Raw genomic sequence first — 17,893 nt, 5'->3', positions numbered from 1 at the left:
ATGACTAAGTCCCAAAAAAAAATTTTTTCAACTTTTTTCAATTTTACCCCCGTGGGATATAGATTCTACTCACACACATTTGGAACTCTCCTGGGGTACCCTCACACATATTATTCCTTCATTTAGTGGATATCTTCACAAAAAAGTGAAATTTTCAAAAATCCAGAAAATTGGCTAAAAACGACTAAATATCAAGGACTCATTGGGCGAATCGCTCTGGAACTGAAATCGGAACGCTCACTGACATTTCCCCTATATGGAAGTCTGATAAACGCCGGAAAAATGACTAAGTCCAAAAAAAAAATGATTTCAACTTTTTTCAATTTTACTCCCGTGGGATATATATTCTACCCACACACATTTGGACCTCTCCTGGGGCACCCTCACACATATTATTCCCTCATTTAGTGGATATTTTCACAAAAAAGTGAAATTTTCAAAAATCCAAAATATTTGCTGAAAACGACTAAATATCAAGGACTCATTGGGCGAATCGCTCTGGAACTAAAATCGAAACGCTCACTGACATTTGCCTTATCTGAAAGTGTGATGAACGCCGGAAAAATGACTAAGTCCAAAAAAAAAATTTTTTCAACTTTTTTCAATTTTGCCCCCGTGGTATATATATTCTACCCAGACACATTTGGAACTCTCCTGGGGTACCTTCACACATATTATTCCCTCATTAAGTGGATATTTTCACAAAAAAGTGAAATTTTCAAAAATCCAGAAGATTGGCTGAAAACGACTAAATAACAAGGACTCATTGGGCGAATCGCTCTGGAACTGAAATCTGAACGCTCACTGACATTTCCCCTATCTGAAAGTCTGATCAACGCCGGAAAAATGAATAAGTCCAAAAAAAAATTTTTTTTTAACTTTTTTCAATTTTACCCCCGTGGGATATATATTCTACCCACACACATTTGGAACTCTCCTGGGGTACCCTCACACATATTATTCCCTCATTTAGTGGATATTTTCACAAAAAAGTGAAATTTTCAAAAATCAAAAATATTGGCTGAAAACTACTAAATATCAAGGACACATATGGCGAATCGCTCTGGAACTGAAATCGGAACACTCCCTGACATTTTCCTTATCTGAAAGTCTGATAAACGCCGGAAAAATGACTAAGTCCAGAAAAAATTTTTCTTTTAACTTTTTTCAATTTTACCCCCGTGGGATATATATTCTACCCACACACATTTGGAACTCTCCTGGGGTACCCTCACACATATTATTCCCTCATTTAGTGGATATTTTCACAAAAAAGTGAAATTTTCAAAAATCCAAAATATTGGCTGAAAACGACTGAATATCAAGGACTCATTGGGCCAATCGCTCTGGAACTGAAATCGGAACGCTCACTGACATTTCCCTTATCTGAAAGTCTGTTAAACGCCGGAAAAATGACTAAGTCCAAAAAAAAAATTTTTTAAACTTTTTTCAATTTTACCCCCGTGGGATATATATTCTACCCACACACATTTGGAACTCTCCTGGGGTACCCTCACACATATTATTCCCTCATTTAGTGGATATTTTCACAAAAAAGTGAAATTTTCAAAAATCCAGAATATTGGCTGAAAACGACTAAATATCAAGGTCTCATTGGGCGAATCGCTCTGGAACTGAAATTGGAATGCTCACTGACATTTCTCCTATCTGAAAGTCTGATAAACGCCGGAAAAATGACTAAGTCCAAAAAAAAATATTTTTCAACTTTTTTCAATTTTACCCCCGTGGGATATATATTCTACCCACACACATTTGGAACTCTCCTGGGGTACCCTCACACATATTATTCCCTCATTTAGAGGATATTTTCACAAAAAAGAGAAATTTTCAAAAATCCAAAATATTGGCTGAAAACGACTAAATTTCAAGGACTCATAGGGCGAATCGCTCTGGAACTGAAATCGGAACGCTCACTGACATTTCCCCTACATAGAAGTCTGATAAACGCCGGAAAAATGACTAAGGCCAAAAAAAAATTTTTTTTTAACTTTTTTCAATTTTACCCCCGTGGGATATATATTCTACCCACACACATTTGGAACTCTCCTGGGGTACCCTCACACATATTATTCCCTCATTTAGAGGATATTTTCACAAAAAAGTGAAATTTTCAAAAATCCAAAATATTGGCTGAAAACGACTGAATATCAAGGACTCATTGGGCGAATCGCTCTGGAACTGAAATCGGAACGCTCACTGACATTTCTCTTATCTGAAAGTCTGATAAACGGCGGAAAAATGACTAAGTCCAAAAAAAAAATGTTTTCAGCTTTTTTCAATTTTACCCCCGTGGGATATATATTCTACCCAGACACATTTGGAACTCTCCTGGGGTACCTTCACACATATTATTCCCTCATTTAGTGGATATTTTCACAAAAAAGTGAAATTTTCAAAAATCCAGAAAATTGGTTGAAAACGACTAAATACCAAGGACTCATTGGGCGAATCGCTCTGGAACTGATATCGGAACGCTCACTGACATCTCCCCTATCTGAAAGTCTGATCAACGCCCGAAAAATGACCAAGTCGAAAAAAAAAATTTTTTCATCTTTTTTCAATTTTACACCCGTGGAATATATATTCTACCCACACACATTTGGAACTCTCCTGGGGTACCCTCACACATATTATTCCCTCATTTAGTGGATATTTTCACAAAAAAGTGAAATTTTCAAAAATCCAAAATATTGGCTGAAAACGACTGAATATCAAGGACTCATTGGGCAAATCGCTCTGGAACTGAAATCGGAACGCTCACTGACATTTCCCTTATCTGAAAGTCTGATAAACGCCGGAAAAATGACTAAGTCCAAAAAAAAAATTTTTTCAACTTTTTCAATTTTACCCCCGTGGGATATATATTCTACCCACACACATTTGGAACTCTCCTGGGGTACCCTCACACATATTATTCCCTCATTTAGAGGATATTTTCACAAAAAAGAGAAATTTTCAAAAATCCAAAATATTGGCTGAAAACGACTAAATTTCAAGGACTCATAGGGCGAATCGCTCTGGAACTGAAATTGGAACGCTCACTGACATTTCCCCTATCTGAAAGTCTGATCAACGCCGGAAAAATGACTAAGTCGAAAAAAAAAAAATTTTCATCTTTTTTCAATTTTACACCCGTGGGATATATATTCTACCCACACACATTTGGAACTCTCCTGGGGTACCCTCACACATATTATTCCCTCATTTAGAGGATATTTTCACAAAAAAGTGAAATTTTCAAAAATCCAAAATATTGGCTGAAAACGACTAAATATCAAGGACTCATTGGGCGAATCGCTGTGGAACTGAAATTGGAATGCTCACTGACATTTCCCCTATCTGAAAGTCTGATAAACGCCGGAAAAATGACTAAGTCCAAAAAAAAAATTTTTTAAACTTTTTTCAATTTTACCCCCGTGGGATATATATTCTACCCACACACATTTGGAACTCTCCTGGGGTACCCTCACACATATTATTCCCTCATTTAGTGGATATTTTCACAAAAAAGTGAAATTTTCAAAAATCCAGAATATTGGCTGAAAACGACTAAATATCAAGGTCTCATTGGGCGAATCGCTCTGGAACTGAAATTGGAATGCTCACTGACATTTCTCCTATCTGAAAGTCTGATAAACGCCGGAAAAATGACTAAGTCCAAAAAAAAATATTTTTCAACTTTTTTCAATTTTACCCCCGTGGGATATATATTCTACCCACACACATTTGGAACTCTCCTGGGGTACCCTCACACATATTATTCCCTCATTTAGAGGATATTTTCACAAAAAAGAGAAATTTTCAAAAATCCAAAATATTGGCTGAAAACGACTAAATTTCAAGGACTCATAGGGCGAATCGCTCTGGAACTGAAATCGGAACGCTCACTGACATTTCCCCTACATAGAAGTCTGATAAACGCCGGAAAAATGACTAAGGCCAAAAAAAAATTTTTTTTTAACTTTTTTCAATTTTACCCCCGTGGGATATATATTCTACCCACACACATTTGGAACTCTCCTGGGGTACCCTCACACATATTATTCCCTCATTTAGAGGATATTTTCACAAAAAAGTGAAATTTTCAAAAATCCAAAATATTGGCTGAAAACGACTGAATATCAAGGACTCATTGGGCGAATCGCTCTGGAACTGAAATCGGAACGCTCACTGACATTTCTCTTATCTGAAAGTCTGATAAACGGCGGAAAAATGACTAAGTCCAAAAAAAAAATGTTTTCAGCTTTTTTCAATTTTACCCCCGTGGGATATATATTCTACCCAGACACATTTGGAACTCTCCTGGGGTACCTTCACACATATTATTCCCTCATTTAGTGGATATTTTCACAAAAAAGTGAAATTTTCAAAAATCCAGAAAATTGGTTGAAAACGACTAAATACCAAGGACTCATTGGGCGAATCGCTCTGGAACTGATATCGGAACGCTCACTGACATCTCCCCTATCTGAAAGTCTGATCAACGCCCGAAAAATGACCAAGTCGAAAAAAAAAATTTTTTCATCTTTTTTCAATTTTACACCCGTGGAATATATATTCTACCCACACACATTTGGAACTCTCCTGGGGTACCCTCACACATATTATTCCCTCATTTAGTGGATATTTTCACAAAAAAGTGAAATTTTCAAAAATCCAAAATATTGGCTGAAAACGACTGAATATCAAGGACTCATTGGGCCAATCGCTCTGGAACTGAAATCGGAACGCTCACTGACATTTCCCTTATCTGAAAGTCTGATAAACGCCGGAAAAATGACTAAGTCCAAAAAAAAAATTTTTTCAACTTTTTCAATTTTACCCCCGTGGGATATATATTCTACCCACACACATTTGGAACTCTCCTGGGGTACCCTCACACATATTATTCCCTCATTTAGAGGATATTTTCACAAAAAAGAGAAATTTTCAAAAATCCAAAATATTGGCTGAAAACGACTAAATTTCAAGGACTCATAGGGCGAATCGCTCTGGAACTGAAATTGGAACGCTCACTGACATTTCCCCTATCTGAAAGTCTGATCAACGCCGGAAAAATGACTAAGTCGAAAAAAAAAAAATTTTCATCTTTTTTCAATTTTACACCCGTGGGATATATATTCTACCCACACACATTTGGAACTCTCCTGGGGTACCCTCACACATATTATTCCCTCATTTAGAGGATATTTTCACAAAAAAGTGAAATTTTCAAAAATCCAAAATATTGGCTGAAAACGACTAAATATCAAGGACTCATTGGGCGAATCGCTGTGGAACTGAAATTGGAATGCTCACTGACATTTCCCCTATCTGAAAGTCTGATAAACGCCGGAAAAATGACTAAGTCCAAAAAAAAAATTTTTTCAACTTTTTTCAATTTTACTCCCCGTGGGATATATATTCTACCCACACACATTTGGAACTCTCCTGGGGTACCCTCACACATATTATTCCCTCATTTAGAGGATATTTTCACAAAAAAGTGACATTTTCAAAAATCCAAAATATTGGCTGAAAACGACTAAATATCAAGGACTCATTGGGCGAATCGCTCTGGAACTGAAATCGGAACGCTCACTGACATTTCCCCTATCTGAAAGTCTGATCAACGCCGGAAAAATGACTGAGTCGAAAAAAAAAAAAATTTCATCTTTTTTCAATTTTACACCCGTGGGATATATATTCTACCCACACACATTTGGAACTCTCCTGGGGTACCCTCACACATATTATTCCCTCATTTAGTGGATATTTTCACAAAAAAGTGAAATTTTCAAAAATCCAGAAAATTGGTTGAAAACGACTAAATACCAAGGACTAATTGGGCGAATCGCTCTGGAACTGAAATCGGAATGCTCACTGACATTTCCCCTATCTGAAAGTCTGATCAACGCCGGAAAAATGACTAAGTCGAAAAAAAAAAAAATTTCATCTTTTTTCAATTTTACACCCGTGGGATATATATTCTACCCACACACATTTGGAACTCTCCTGGGGTACCCTCACACATATTATTCCCTCATTTAGAGGATATTTTCACAAAAAAGTGAAATTTTCAAAAACCCAAAATATTGGCTGAAAACGACTAAATATCAAGGACTCATTGGGCAAATCGCTCTGGAACTGAAATCGGAACGCTCACTGACATTTCCCCTATCTGAAAGTCTGATCAACGCCGGAAAAATAACTAAGTCGAAAAAAAAAAAATTTTCATCTTTTTTCAATTTTACCCCCGTGGGATATATATTCTACCCACACACATTTGCAACTCTCCTGGGGTACCCTCACACATATTATTCCCTCATTTAGTGGATATTTTCACAAAAAAGGAAAATTTTCAAAAATCCAAAATATTTGCTGAAAACGACTAAATATCAAGGACTCATAGGGCGAATCGCTCTGGAACTGAAATTGGAACGCTCACTGACATTTCCCCTATCTGAAAGTCTGATCAACGCTGGAAAAATTACTAAGTCCAAAAAAAAAATGTTTTCAACTTTTTTCAATTTTACTCCCGTGGGATATATATTCTACCCACACACATTTGGAACTCTCCTGGGGAACCCTCACACATATTATTCCCTCATTTAGAGGATATTTTCACAAAAAAGTAACATTTTCAAAAATCCAAAATATTGGCTGAAAACGACTAAATATCAAGGACTCATTGGGCGAATCGCTCTGGAACTGAAATCGGAATGCTCACTGACATTTCCCCTATCTGAAAGTCTGATAAACGCCGGAAAAATGACTGAGTCCCAAAAAAAAATTTTTTCAACTTTTTTCAATTTTACCCCCATGGGATATATATTCTACTCACACACATTTGGAACTCTCCTGGGGTACCCTCACACATATTATTCCTTCATTTAGTGGATATCTTCACAAAAAAGTGAAATTTTCAAAAATCCAGAAAATTGGCTAAAAACGACTAAATATCAAGGACTCATTGGGCGAATCGCTCTGGAACTGAAATCGGAACGCTCACTGACATTTCCCCTACATAGAAGTCTAATAAACGCCGGAAAAATGACTAAGTCCAAAAAAAAATTTTTTTTTAACTTTTTTCAGTTTTACCCCCGTGGGATATATATTCTACCCACACACATTTGGAACTCTCCTGGGGTACCCTCACACATATTATTCCCTCATTTAGTGGATATTTTCACAAAAAAGTGAAATTTTCAAAAATCAAAAATATTGGCTGAAAACTACTAAATATCAAGGACACATTGGGCGAATCGCTCTGGAACTGAAATCGGAACACTCACTGACATTTTCCTTATCTGAAAGTCTGATAAACGCCGGAAAAATGACTAAGTCCAAAAAAAAAATTTTTTCAACTTTTTTCAATTTTACTCCCCGTGGGATATATATTCTACCCACACACATTTGGAACTCTCCTGGGGTACCCTCACACATATTATTCCCTCATTTAGAGGATATTTTCACAAAAAAGTGACATTTTCAAAAATCCAAAATATTGGCTGAAAACGACTAAATATCAAGGACTCATTGGGCGAATCGCTCTGGAACTGAAATCGGAACGCTCACTGACATTTCTCCTATCTGAAAGTCTGATCAACGCCGGAAAAATGACTGAGTCGAAAAAAAAAAAAATTTCATCTTTTTTCAATTTTACACCCGTGGGATATATATTCTACCCACACACATTTGGAACTCTCCTGGGGTACCCTCACACATATTATTCCCTCATTTAGTGGATATTTTCACAAAAAAGTGAAATTTTCAAAAATCCAGAAAATTGGTTGAAAACGACTAAATACTAAGGACTCATTGGGCGAATCGCTCTGGAACTGAAATCGGAATGCTCACTGACATTTCCCCTATCTGAAAGTCTGATCAACGCCGGAAAAATGACTAAGTCGAAAAAAAAAAAAATTTAATCTTTTTTCAATTTTACACCCGTGGGATATATATTCTACCCACACACATTTGGAACTCTCCTGGGGTACCCTCACACATATTATTCCCTCATTTAGAGGATATTTTCACAAAAAAGTGAAATTTTCAAAAATCCAAAATATTGGCTGAAAACGACTGAATATCAAGGACTCATTGGGCGAATCGCTCTGGAACTGAAATCGGAACGCTCACTGACATTTCCCTTATCTGAAAGTCTGATAAACGCCGGAAAAATGACTAAGTGCAAAAAAAAAATTTTTTCAACTTTTTCAATTTTACCCCCGTGGGATATATATTCTACCCACACACATTTGGAACTCTCCTGGGGTACCCTCACACATATTATTCCCTCATTTAGAGGATATTTTCACAAAAAAGAGAAATTTTCAAAAATCCAAAATATTGGCTGAAAACGACTAAATTTCAAGGACTCATAGGGCGAATCGCTCTGGAACTGAAATTGGAACGCTCACTGACATTTCCCCTATCTGAAAGTCTGATCAACGCCGGAAAAATGACTAAGTCGAAAAAAAAAAAATTTTCATCTTTTTTCAATTTTACACCCGTGGGATATATATTCTACCCACACACATTTGGAACTCTCCTGGGGTACCCTCACACATATTATTCCCTCATTTAGAGGATATTTTCACAAAAAAGTGAAATTTTCAAAAATCCAAAATATTGGCTGAAAACGACTAAATATCAAGGACTCATTGGGCGAATCGCTGTGGAACTGAAATTGGAATGCTCACTGACATTTCCCCTATCTGAAAGTCTGATAAACGCCGGAAAAATGACTAAGTCCAAAAAAAAATTTTTTTCAACTTTTTTCAATTTTACCCCTGTGGGAGATACATTCTACACACACACATTTGGAACTCTCCTGGGGTACCCTCACACATATTATTCCCTCATTTAGAGGATATTTTCACAAAAAAGTGAAATTTTCAAAAACCCAAAATATTGGCTGAAAACGACTAAATATCAAGGACTCATTGGGCAAATCGCTCTGGAACTGAAATCGGAACGCTCACTGACATTTCCCCTATCTGAAAGTCTGATCAACGCCCGAAAAATGACTAAGTCGAAAAAAAAAATTTTTTCATCTTTTTTCAATTTTACACCCGTGGAATATATATTCTACCCACACACATTTGGAACTCTCCTGGGGTACCCTCACACATATTATTCCCTCATTTAGTGGATATTTTCACAAAAAAGTGAAATTTTCAAAAATCCAGAATATTGGCTGAAAACGACTAAATATCAAGGACTCATAGGGCGAATCGCTCTGGAACTGAAATTGGAACGCTCACTGACATTTCCCCTATCTGAAAGTCTGATCAACGCCGGAAAAATGACTAAGTCGAAAAAAAAAAAATTTTCATCTTTTTTCAATTTTACACCCGTGGGATATATATTCTACCCACACACATTTGGAACTCTCCTGGGGTACCCTCACACATATTATTCCCTCATTTAGAGGATATTTTCACAAAAAAGTGAAATTTTCAAAAATCCAAAATATTGGCTGAAAACGACTAAATATCAAGGACTCATTGGGCAAATCGCTCTGGAACTGAAATCGGAACGCTCACTGACATTTCCCCTATCTGAAAGTCTGATCAACGCCGGAAAAATAACTAAGTCGAAAAAAAAAAAATTTTCATCTTTTTTCAATTTTACCCCCGTGGGATATATATTCTACCCACACACATTTGCAACTCTCCTGGGGTACCCTCACACATATTATTCCCTCATTTAGTGGATATTTTCACAAAAAAGGAAAATTTTCAAAAATCCAAAATATTTGCTGAAAACGACTAAATATCAAGGACTCATAGGGCGAATCGCTCTGGAACTGAAATTGGAACGCTCACTGACATTTCCCCTACATAGAAGTCTGATAAACGCCGGAAAAATGACTAAGTCCAAAAAAAAAATTTTTTCAACTTTTTTCAATTTTACTCCCCGTGGGATATATATTCTACCCACACACATTTGGAACTCTCCTGGGGTACCCTCACACATATTATTCCCTCATTTAGAGGATATTTTCACAAAAAAGTGACATTTTCAAAAATCCAAAATATTGGCTGAAAACGACTAAATATCAAGGACTCATTGGGCGAATCGCTCTGGAACTGAAATCGGAACGCTCACTGACATTTCCCCTATCTGAAAGTCTGATCAACGCCGGAAAAATGACTAAGTCGAAAAAAAAAAAAATTTCATCTTTTTTCAATTTTACATCCGTGGGATATATATTCTACCCACACACATTTGGAACTCTCCTGGGGTACCCTCACACATATTATTCCCTCATTTAGTGGATATTTTCACAAAAAAGGAAAATTTTCAAAAATCCAAAATATTTGCTGAAAACGACTAAATATCAAGGACTCATAGGGCGAATCGCTCTGGAACTGAAATTGGAACGCTCACTGACATTTCCCCTATCTGAAAGTCTGATCAACGCCGGAAAAATTACTAAGTCCAAAAAAAAAATGTTTTCAACTTTTTTCAATTTTACTCCCGTGGGATATATATTCTACCCACACACATTTGGAACTCTCCTGGGGAACCCTCACACATATTATTCCCTCATTTAGAGGATATTTTCACAAAAAAGTAACATTTTCAAAAATCCAAAATATTGGCTGAAAACGACTAAATATCAAGGACTCATTGGGCGAATCGCTCTGGAACTGAAATCGGAACGCTCACTGACATTTCCCCTATCTGAAAGTCTGATAAACGCCGGAAAAATGACTAAGTCCCAAAAAAAAAATTTTTCAACTTTTTTCAATTTTACCCCCGTGGGATATATATTCTACTCACACACATTTGGAACTCTCCTGGGGTACCCTCACACATATTATTCCTTCATTTAGTGGATATCTTCACAAAAAAGTGAAATTTTCAAAAATCCAAAATATTGGCTGAAAACGACTAAATATCAAGGACTCATTGGGCGAATCGCTGTGGAACTGAAATTGGAATGCTCACTGACATTTCTCCTATCTGAAAGTCTGATAAACGCCGGAAAAATGACTAAGTCCAAAAAAAAATTTTTTTCAACTTTTTTCAATTTTACCCCCGTGGGATATATATTCTACCTACACACATTTGGAACTCTCCTGGGGTACCCTCACACATATTATTCCCTCATTTAGAGGATATTTTCACAAAAAAGTAACATTTTCAAAAATCCAAAATATTGGCTGAAAACGACTAAATATCAAGGACTCATTGTTCGAATCGCTCTGGAACTGAAATCGGAACTCTCACTGACATTTCCCCTATCTGAAAGTCTGATCAACGCCGGAAAAATGACAGTCCAAAAAAAAATTTTTTTTTACTTTTTTCAATTTTACCCCCGTGGGATATATATTCTACCCACACACATTTGGAACTCTCCTGGGGTACCCTCACACATATTATTCCCTCATTTAGTGGATATTTTCACAAAAAAGTGAAATTTTCAAAAATCCAGAAAATTGGCTGAAAACGACTAAATATCAAGGAATCATTGGGCGAATCGCTCTGGAACTGAAATCGGAACGCTCACTGACATTTCCCCTATCTGAAAGTCTGATAAACGCCGGAAAAATGACTAAGTCCAAAAAGAAATTTTTTTCAACTTTTTTCAATTTTACTCCCCGTGGGATATATATTCTACCCACACACATTTGGAACTCTCCTGGGGTACCCTCACACATATTATTCCCTCATTTAGTGGATATTTTCACAAAAAAGTGAAATGTTCAAAAATATTAGCTGAAAACTACTAAATATCAAGGACACATTGGGCGAATCGCTCTGGAACTAAAATCAAAACGCTCACTGACATTTGCCCTATCTGAAAGTCTGATAAACGCCGGAAAAATGACTAAGTCGAAAAAAAAAAAATTTTCATCTTTTTTCAATTTTACACCCATGGGATATATATTCTACCCACACACATTTGGAACTCTCCTGGGGTACCCTCACACATATTATTCCCTCATTTAGAGGATATTTTCACAAAAAAGTGAGATTTTCAAAAATCCAAAATATTGGCTGAAAACGACTAAATATCAAGGACTCATTGGGCGAATCGCTGTGGAACTGAAATTGGAATGCTCACTGACATTTCCCCTATCTGAAAGTGTGATCAACGCCGGAAAAATGACTAAGTCGAAAAAAAAAAAATTTTCATCTTTTTTCAATTTTACACCCGTGGGATATATATTCTACCCACACACATTTGGAACTCTCCTGGGGTACCCTCACACATATTATTCCCTCATTTAGAGGATATTTTCACAAAAAAGTGAAATTTTCAAAAATCCAAAATATTGGCTGAAAACGACTAAATATCAAGGACTCATTGTTCGAATCGCTCTGGAACTGAAATCGGAACGCTCACTGACATTTCCCCTATCTGAAAGTCTGATCAACGCCGGAAAAATGACTAAGTCCAAAAAAAAATTTTTTTTTACTTTTTTCAATTTTACCCCCGTGGGATATATATTCTACCCACACACATTTGGAACTCTCCTAGGGTACCCTCACACATATTATTCCCTCATTTAGTGGATATTTTCACAAAAAAGTGAAATTTTCAAAAATCCAGAAAATTGGCTGAAAACGACTAAATATCAAGGACTCATTGGGCGAATTGCTCTGGAACTGAAATCGGAACGCTCACTGACATTTCCCTTATCTGAAAGTCTGATAAACACCGGAAAAATGACTAAGTCCAAAAAAAAAATGTTTTCAGCTTTTTTCAATTTTACCCCCGTGGGATATATATGCTACCCAGACACATTTGGAACTCTCCTGGGGTACCTTCACACATATTATTCCCTCATTTAGTGGATATTTTTACAAAAAAGTGAAATTTTCAAAAATCCAGAAAATTGGCTGAAAACGACTAAATACCAAGTACTCATTGGGCGAATCGCTCTGGAACTGTAATCGGAACGCTCACTGACATTTGCCCTATCTGAAAGTCTGATAAACGCCGGAAAAATGACTAAGTCCAAAAAAAAAATTTTTTCAACTTTTTTCAATTTTACTCCCCGTGGGATATATATTCTACCCACACACATTTGGAACTGTCCTGGGGTACCCTCACACATATTATTCCCTCATTTAGTGGATATTTTCACAAAAAAGTGAAATTTTCAAAAATCAAAAATATTGGCTCAAAAGTACTAAATGTCAAGGACACATTGGGCGAATCGCTTTGGAACTGAAATTGGAACACTCACTGACATTTCCCTTATCTGAAAGTCTGATAAACGCCGGAAAAATGACTAAGTCCAAAAAAAAAATTTTTTCAACTTTTTTCAATTTTACTCCCCGTGGGATATATATTCTACCCACACACATTTGGAACTCTCCTGGGGTACCCTCACTCATATTATTCCCTCATTTAGTGGATATTTTCACAAAAAAGTGAAATTTTCAAAAATCAAGAATATTGGCTGAAAACGACTAAATATCAAGGACACATTGGGTGAATCGCTCTGAAACTGAAATCGGAACGCTCACTGACATTTACCTTATCTGAAAGTCTGATCAACGCCGGAAAAATGACTAAGTCCAAAAAAAAAATGTTTTCAGCTTTTTTCAATTTTACCCCCGTGGGATATATATTCTACCCAGACACATTTGGAACTCTCCTGGGGTACCTTCACACATATTATTCTCTCATTTAGTGGATATTTTCACAAAAAAGTGAAATTTTCAAAAATCCAGAAAATTGGCTGAAAACGACTAAATACCAAGGACCCATTGGGCGAATCGCTCTGGAACTGTAATCGGAACGCTCACTGACATTTGCCCTATCTGAAAGTCTGATAAACGCCGGAAAAATGACTAAGTCCAAAAAAAAAATGTTTTTTACTTTTTTCAATTTTACCCCCGTGGGATATATATTCTACCCACACACATTTGGAACTCTCCTGGGGTACCCTCACACATATTATTCCCTCATTTAGTAGATGTTTTCACAAAAAAGTGAAATTTTCAAAAATCCAGAAAATTGGCTGAAAACTACTAAATATCAAGGACTCATTGGGCAAATCGCTCTGGAACTGAAATCGGAACGCTCACTGACATTTCCCCTATCTGAAATTCTGATCAACGCCGTAAAAATGACTAAGTCAAAAAAAAAAATTTTTTTTACTTTTTTCAATTTTACCTTCGTGGGATATATATTCTACCCACACACATTTGGAATGGGGTACCCTCACACATATTATTCCCTCATTTAGAGGATATTTTCACAAAAAAGTGAAATTTTCAAAAATCCAAAATATTGGCTGAAAACGACTGAATATCAAGGACTCATTGGGCGAATCGCTCTGGAACTGAAATCGGAACGCTCACTGACATTTCCCTTATCTGAAAGTCTGATAAACGCCGGAAAAATTACTAAGTCCAAAAAAAAAATGTCTTCAACTTTTTTCAATTTTACTCCCGTGGGATATATATTCTACCCACACACATTTGGAACTCTCCTGGGGTACCCTCACACATATTATTCCCTCATGTAGAGGATATTTTCACAAAAAAGTGAAATTTTCAAAAATCCAGAAAATTGGCTGAAAACAACTAAATATCAAGGTCTCATTGGGCGAATCGCTGTGGAACTGAAATTGGAATGCTCACTGACATTTCTCCTATCTGAAAGTCTGATAAACGCCGGAAAAATGACAGTCCCAAAAAAAAATTTTTTCAACTTTTTTCAATTTTACCCCCGTGGGATATATATTCTACCCACACACATTTGGAACTCTTCTGGGGTACCCTCACACATATTATTCCCTCATTTAGAGGATATTTTCACAAAAAAGTAACATTTTCAAAAATCCAAAATATTGGCTGAAAACTACTAAATATTAAGGACACATTGGGCGAATCGCTCTGGAACTGAAATCGGAACACTCACTGACATTTCCCTAATCTGAAAGTCTGATAAACGCCGGAAAAATTACTAAGTCCAAAAAAAAAATGTCTTCAACTTTTTTCAATTTTACTCCCGTGGGATATATATTCTACCCACACACATTTGGAACTCTCCTGGGGTACCCTCACACATATTATTCCCTCATTTAGAGGATATTTTCACAAAAAAGTGAAATTTTCAAAAATCCAAAATATTGGCTGAAAACGATTAAATATCAAGGAATCATTGGGCGAATCGCTCTGGAACTGAAATCGGAATGCTCACTGACATTTCCCCTATCTGAAAGTCTGATCAACGCCGGAAAAATGACTAAGTCGAAAAAAAAAAAATTTTCATCTTTTTTCAATTTTACACCCGTGGGATATATATTCTTCCCACACACATTTGGAACTCTCCTGGGGTACCCTCACACATATTATTCCCTCATTTAGTGGATATTTTCACAAAAAAGTGAAATTTTCAAAAATCCAGAAAATTGGCTGAAAACAACTAAATATCAAGGTCTCATTGGGCGAATCGCTGTGGAACTGAAATTGGAATGCTCACTGACATTTCTCCTATCTGAAAGTCTGATAAACGCCGGAAAAATGACAGTCCCAAAAAAAAATTTTTTCAACTTTTTTCAATTTTACCCCCGTGGGATATATATTCTACCCACACACATTTGGAACTCTCCTGGTGTACCCTCACACATATTATTCCCTCATTTAGTGGATATTTTCACAAAAAAGTGAAATTTTCAAAAATCCAGAAAATTGGCTGAAAACGACTAAATATCACGGTCTCATTGGGCGAATCGCTCTGGAACTGAAATTGGAATGCTCACTGACATTTCCCCTATCTGAAAGTCGGATAAACACCGGAAAAATGACTAAGTCCAAAAAAAAAATGTTTTCAACTTTTTTCAATTTTACCCCCGTGGGATATATATTCTACCCACACACATTTGGAACTCTTCTGGGGTACCCTCACACATATTATTCCCTCATTTAGAGGATATTTTCACAAAAAAGTAACATTTTCAAAAATCCAAAATATTGGCTGAAAACTACTAAATATTAAGGACACATTGGGCGAATCGCTCTGGAACTGAAATCGGAACACTCACTGACATTTCCCTAATCTGAAAGTCTGATAAACGCCGGAAAAATGACTAAGTCCAAAAAAAAAATTTTTTCAACTTTTTTCAATTTTACCCCCGTGGGATATATATTCTACCCACACACATTTGGAACTCTCCTGGGGTACCCTCACACATATTATTCCCTCATTTAGAGGATATTTTCCCAAAAAAGTGAAATTTTCAAAAATCCAAAATATTGGCTGAAAACGACTAAATATCAAGGAATCATTGGGCGAATCGCTCTGGAACTGAAATCGGAACGCTCACTGACATTTCCCCTATCTGAAAGTCTGATCAACGCCGGAAAAATGACTAAGTCGAAAAAAAAAATTTTTTCATCTTTTTTCAATTTTACACCCGTGGGAGATATATTCTACCCACACACATTTGGAACTCTCTTGGGGTACCCTCACACATATTATTCCCTCATTTAGTGGATATTTTCACAAAAAAGTAAAATTTTCAAAAATCCAGAATATTGGCTGAAAACGACTAAATATCAAGGTCTCATTGGGCGAATTGCTCTGGAACTGAAATCGGAACGCTCACTGACATTTCCCTTATCTGAAAGTCTGATAAACGCCGGAAAAATGACTAAGTCCAAAAAAAAAATGTTTTCAACTTTTTTCAATTTTACTCCCGTGGGATATATATTCTACCCACACACATTTGGAACTCTCCTGGGGAACCATCACACATATTATTCCCTCATTTAGAGGAAATTTTCACAAAAAAGTAACATTTTCAAAAATCCAAAATATTGGCTGAAAACGACTAAATATCAAGGACTCATTGGGCGAATCGCTCTGGAACTGAAATCGGAACGCTCACTGACATTTCCCCTATCTGAAAGTCTGATAAACGCCGGAAAAATGACTAAGTCGAAAAAAAAAAAATTTTCATCTTTTTCAATTTTACACCCATGGGATATATATTCTACCCACACACATTTGGAACTCTCCTGTGGTACCCTCACACATATTATTCACTCATTTAGTGGATATTTTCACAAAAAAGTGAAATTTTCAAAAATCAAAAATATTGGCTGAAAACTACTAAATATCAAGGACACATTAGGCGAATCGCTTTGGAACTAAAATCGAAACGCTCACTGACATTTGCCCTATCTGAAAGTCTGATAAACGCCGGAAAAATGACTAAGTCCAAAAAAAAAATTTTTTCAACTTTTTTCAATTTTACCCCCGTGGGATATACCCACACACATTTGGAACTCTCCTGGGGTACCCACACACATATTATTCCCTCAATTAGTGGATATTTTCACAAAAAAGTGAAATTTTCAAAAATCCAGAAAATTGACTGAAAACGACTAAATATCAAGGACTCATTGGGCGAATTGCTCTGGAACTGAAATCGGAACGCTCACTGACATTTCCCTTATCTGAAAGTCTGATAAACGCCGGAAAAATTACTAAGTCCAAAAAAAAAATTTCTTCAACTTTTTTCAATTTTACTCCCGTGGGATATATATTCTACCCACACACATTTGGAACTCTCCTGGGGTACCCTCACACATATTATTCCCTCATTTAGTGGATATTTTCACAAAAAAGTGAAATTTTCAAAAATCCAAAATATTGGCTGAAAACGACTAAATATCAAGGAATCATTGGGCGAATCGCTCTGGAACTGAAATCGGAAAGCTCACTGACATTTCCCCTATCTGAAAGTCTGATCAACGCCGGAAAAATGACTAAGTCGAAAAAAAAAAATTTTTCATCTTTTTTCAATTTTACACCCGTGGGATATATATTCTACCCACACACATTTGGAACTCTCTTGGGGTACCCTCACACATATTATTCCCTCATTTAGTGGATATTTTCACAAAAAAG

Source organism: Phyllobates terribilis, unplaced genomic scaffold, assembly GCF_046119375.1.
Source record: "Phyllobates terribilis strain yellow unplaced genomic scaffold, ASM4611937v1 Scaffold_12__6_contigs__length_324123572, whole genome shotgun sequence".
Lineage (NCBI taxonomy): Eukaryota > Metazoa > Chordata > Amphibia > Anura > Dendrobatidae > Phyllobates > Phyllobates terribilis.
This window is presented reverse-complemented; position numbering follows the sequence as displayed.